Raw genomic sequence first — 5,966 nt, 5'->3', positions numbered from 1 at the left:
GGTCGAACTCGGAAGACAGTATTTGAAAAGATTTCACACAATTAACAATTGAAAGTAGAGAAAAAAATTATATTTCGATAAATTTACCGAGATTTTAGATCCCGTATCTAGTGATTTGATTAAAACAACTAAAAAAGTTAATAGTTACATAGGAATAAATCAATCTTAAATATTAATTCATATAAATTAAGTATTTAGTGACCTCACGAAATTTATCTTAAGTTATAATAATTATTTTTAAAGGATTTCATCATATACGAAACCAATAGTGTAGAGAAAAAAGATTTCAGATAATTAAAATTGAAAGTAGAGAAAAAAGAGAATCGACCTCAGGGTAGATTTGTGCGAATAAGAACTATAGTATAGTTTCAAATAACACCACTCGTGCCGTTTCTTATTTCACCAGTCACCACCAAACGGAGTAACGGTGCACTGTTTTAGTTGTAGTCCGAGTTGACCTCAAATCTTTTTAAGGCGCCCATTTTGAACTTGAAAGAAGATCCTGTTCATATTAACTGTAGGTTATCGATTCTTGCGCAAATGGTGGAGTGAACGAGTAATTTTAATTGCAATGGCCGAAGGGTCCAGGAATTCGTATCCTCTGAGATATCTCAAACTTTGCGTGACTTATGGAAAATCCCAACCGTTTAAATACGTTCTGCATGAATCTCGAAGCACACATAATACTGACACCCCTACATCATCCCTGAAATAGGCACCCGGACACGTCGTCACGTTCAAGCAAAAGTTGAGATATCTCAGAGGATACACACTCAGGTCCCATACTCCCGAGTACGTATCCTCTGCATTAACTCAAAAGAGAATCTTTTTGAATTAATGAATATTTACCATCCGATCTGCTTTGTTCTGCTTTAAGATTCATTGTAGACTAAATCTGCACTAATATTAAAGGTTTCATCTATCATAAGCAGGGACCGAATTGGCTTCATTTAAGATCAGACGGTTGAGATTCATTAACTCAAAAAATTCATTTTTGAGTTAATGTAGAGGATATGCATTTCAGACTCCCAGGACTGGAAGCAAAGTGAAGAGGTTCTTTCTTTTTCTTAAACCATAAATAAAAAAGACCAATTAAGAAAACCAACTTGAATTGAATTTTTATTTTCTTTTAAAAAAATATAGATACTGAATAACTTATTCGGTACCTCTTATTTATATTTAAACCTGTAGCGAATAATCGGGTACCACCCAATTTTATAATTTTTTTTTTATAATTTCTGTCAAGTAAAAACTTGGGTGATACCAAAATAGCCTATGCTATTTATGATTTTTGTCAAAAAGAAAAAACCAATTAAGTTAATTCTCTAAATTGTCTTTTTCTAATCACGATTAAAAAAAATCAAGCACAAAGGCATTATAAGGTACTTAGGAAGGAATTTTGATCCTCCACGCGAATCTCAAACGAATCCTAACAGTTTACGTAAACACTGAATTAAATTTGATCCAGTTGGAACTAATCTGAGCCGTCCGTTTACATAGATTGCCCCTCTGGTCTATGGGGATTGGGGAGATACGGACTCAGGTACCTTAGATAAGAAAAAACATTGCCTCCATTTCTAAAAAATATAGAGATGGCCAGTATGCGATGCACTTCAACAACAGCAAGTAACGAGATTAAATCACAAAAAGTACATGTTCAAAATTCAAGTAATCCATAATCCAACAGGCAACAGCGGATGTCTGAGTTAGAAAAACTCTTATTTAAAAAAAAAATAAAAGAAAACAAAATCTCAAGTCATTATAAAGTTTACAAAAATAAATATCTGTTATTATACATACGATGATACGAACGTTATTCACCCAAAGGAAACTGATTTCTCCAATGTTGTAAGAAATGGAGGGCGATGTGAAACTGAATTGTTCTGCTTTCTTGGGTTTCCTTTATGCTTTTTACTTGTTCTTTTCATCTTTTGAGATGACTTTAATTTGAGATACAATGACCAGATATTCAATCGAATCAAATGCTTTTCCTTTTGTACATCTTATTTCTGGGTTTTTATTCTTCCTAAGATAAAATATCTGTTCTATTCGGTTAAATTTGTGTGCATTCAATTTGACCATTGGATTTGAACCGGTAGCCAAGTGCATGTTAAAATTTGACCATTCATATATTAATTTTCTATATGAAGGTCCAAGGCTCCAAGCACATGTTACCCAAAATTGAATGCTCCAAAAGTCATAACCAGTTGCCAAGTGCTTATTTTCTTCTCAGCTAATTAAACAATAACAAAGATTTACAGAGGGCTAATTAAAACCGCCATAATGCCCCAATAGTAGTTGTAGGAGAGTCACCAAATTGAAAAGGAAGAGGCATCCGATGCCAATGAATTTTGATGCAATGGATGTCAATTTATTGATTCAAGTTTGAAAAAAAAAAAGACAATCTAAAATGAGGACGTGTATGCATCAAAGTTAATTTTGTGTTCGTCTATTTTATGATTTTAAATGGACGAAACATATGGTTAACTTGACCATTCAATTTGAATTAATCGAGGGTTTTGTATTTTTCCTGATAATAAAAGCAGTACTTTATTTCCTTTTCTTTTTGCTAATTTTTTTTTGGAATTAATTTCCGTGGAAAATAAGTAATAAGTTTCGTCAAGCAGGCATTTAAAATAAAGAAAGTTGTCAAAAATCTATAATTTTTGGATCAATTTTTTTATACTGAAATGATATGAAGATTTTGTGTAATAAAACGAGCGTTACTTTAATGTGTTCGCATTATTCTGTTTTACTGGATATCAGGGTTTTTAGGAATAAAGATTTTGCTTAAGGTTATGTAAATTTTTAAGAAAAAAAAACTGTTCATGGTTATAAAAAATTAACTGACATGATCTTAATAAATATATTTTGTAAAATATATCTAATTTTGTTATTTCATTTACAAATTTTTGTACCTATATCAGTAAACCAAGTTTTTGAAATATTACATTTATAAAATTTTCAACAAAATTTGCAAAATGTGAGTGAAATAAATTGTTCTTTTGTATTTTACACACGAAGAACAAATAGTTTATCTTTTTTTTTCATAACATAGATATTGTTACCTTATTAAATTTGCATTTATGCAATGAAATTTACAAACTTTCTTCTCATGTGATTGAAAAATAGTCTGTTTATTTTATACTTATCATCAAATATGCATGAAAACATAAAGTATATTTGATAGTTTACTAAAAAGAAATACTAAATAGAAAAAAAATACAGCCTGCATTTATTAAATGATAAAATGCAATTTAGATAATCACTTAAAAGTTTATGTGAAGACATTTATCAATAAATATATATATATAGTAGAACTAGGGTGTTCTTAAGTTCACCAAGTTCTTTGGTGAACTCAACTCTAAAATCCGTCAAATCGGCTTTAAATGACGAATCTGAACCATTGAAATGCTCCTACCTTACGAGTGATGCGTCTACATGTGAAAATTTTAAACATTCAAATTAATTTCATATAAAGTCAATCGGTCAAAATTAGAAGGTTAATAAATTAATTTTAATGCATTCATTTTTTGAACGTTTTTTGACCGCTTGACTTTATACTAAATTAATTCGAATGTTTAAAATTTTAAGACATAGACACATCACTTGTAAGGTAAGCAGATTTCAACGGTTCGGATTCGTCATTTAAAGCCGATTTGACGAGTTTTACACTTGCGTTTACCAAAGAGCTTGGTGAACTTTTTTTTTTTTAAGGTTAGTGACTTTAAATGCAAACTAACAATTTAATTGATAAAAAAAAGACTTACAACTGGTCAAATGACCCTACTTCCTAGATCTAAATTCAGTTATTCTCATGAAATCACGTAAACCACTCTAATTAACTAATCACACTTATCTGCTCTAAAAAAACACCCTATTATCTCTTTCTCCATCTTTGTCTAAGATTGGATCCACTTTCGTCCGATAACCGCCGCGCTTCAACGGCCGGATTGCTCGCGCTCCGATCAAGATAGGGATAAATACTCTACACTTCGAGCTCCGACAATACCGCACTTTCGGCTCTGATCAGCTCCGCTCGGCTCGGCTCCCTCCCCTTTCCCTCATTCTCTTCTCCGTTTGAGGAGATAGAAACGAGAGAGGGGGAAGGATATCAATATGCCGGAAAAGAAAACTAGAAGTGGAAGGAATGAAATGAAGAAAAGTGGAAGAGGAAAAAGAGAGCGGTGACGGCTAGAGTTTCTCCTCTTGAATTGATCTTTTATCACGCCCTGGACTTGATAAACTTAAGAACACCCTAGTTCTATTCATTAAAATTCTAACTCACAAATAATTTATAAGCCATTTTGTCTCCTGATATATTACAAAATTTATAGAAATGACAAACTAATTGAGTCAAAAAACACGAAACATCGAATCTAGTTATATTTTCACTTAAAATTAACAAGTTGATGAAAGTCGAAAAATCAACCTTTGTTTTAGTGACAAAACATAATTCGCATTGAGAACGTGAGTTTAAAATTCGAATAAGAAACTTTTTGCAAATATTAGAATTTTAAAAGCTAGATCTTTATTTTTGTCAAAAAAAAAAAAAAATCACTCCGTAGGAAATTTGAGCGAAGAAGAAGAAAATCTCCCTCCTTGTCCCCTGGAGTTGATAAAATTTCATGGCAGAGGGGAGGGGATCGCAAATTTGATTGGGAACATTTTTGTCTCACAAATTCTTCTCGTTTATTTTTTGTTTTTATCTGGCATACATGAGGGTTTGGAGACTATGACTTCTTGAATGTTTATATTTTCTGCTGCTACTTTTTCATGTTTTGTTAGTTTTCATTAAGAAAAATTATGGTAGGAGTTATTTTTTTAATTATCTATGAGTATACTTCTTTTTATCTTCCATTCTCTAAATTATGTAACTATTCCTAGTCTAAATTAGAAAAAAAAATTCAAAGAGCAAATGTGGTTTTGTTAATATATAGTAGAGGAGGGTTCAAATGCACCCAAATTTTTGTGCACTCAAATACACTCTATCTTTCAAATCATTTTTCTCCGTTTTCAAAGTCCGAATAGTTAATCCGAACCGTTAGATGCGATCTATATATCCAGATGTGCTTGGAGACCAAATTTTATATTTTTTGAAATTTTTTTACTATTTATTAAACCACTTTGAAAATCGCTGATCCAATGGTCCAGAAAATGTAAAATCAACGATTTTCAAAGTGGCTTAATAAATAGTAAAAAAATTCCAAAAAATATAAAATTTGGTCTCCAAGCACATCTTAATATATAGATCACATCTAACGGATCGGATTGACTATTCGGACTTTGAAAACGAAGAAAAAGGATTTGAAAGATAGGGTGCATTTGGGTGCACAAAAATTTGGGTGCATTTGAACCCTCCTCTATATAGTATTTATATTTTTTTTACGGAAAATAGCTCAAGAAAAAAATAAACGTCTTATTATAATCTCAGCTCTTATATATTCCTTTAATCTTTTCCCGTTTCGTTTGCATGTGCTTTAGTTGTTGGTTTCATGTGTGCACTTAATTGTACAGATTTCTTGAAAAAAATAAAAGGTTGCTAAACCGAAGAATTTTTATTTATAGAAATATTTATAAAATAATATAGGATTTTAGATGGATTGTGGGTAGATTTAGATTTTTTGGAAAGAATTGAATTCTCAATTCCTATGCAAGTCTTATCGGAAAGAAAAGGGGTGAATTCGTCTAAGACAAAAAATAGAATCAGAATTCATGTCGTGTTGTATCGTGTAACTGATCGGAACCGGGGAGAACGAAGGAAACAAAAGGATTTCACGTGACTTTCCTTTCTCGAAATCCCGGTTGAAAAATCATGCCGAAACTAAGAGATTTGACGAAAATTGTACGAAATTGAATTAAAATTGAAACCCTAGATCAATAGTAAAACTGTAAATTGAATGGGATTTTAAAATTTTTAGAAACTGAACATCAATGAATTCTTTTCTGCCTTTTATTCATTTCCA

This window comes from Carex rostrata, chromosome 18, assembly GCF_964058835.1.
Source record: "Carex rostrata chromosome 18, lpCarRost1.2, whole genome shotgun sequence".
NCBI lineage: Eukaryota > Viridiplantae > Streptophyta > Magnoliopsida > Poales > Cyperaceae > Carex > Carex rostrata.
Note: the sequence above shows the minus strand (reverse complement) of the source record.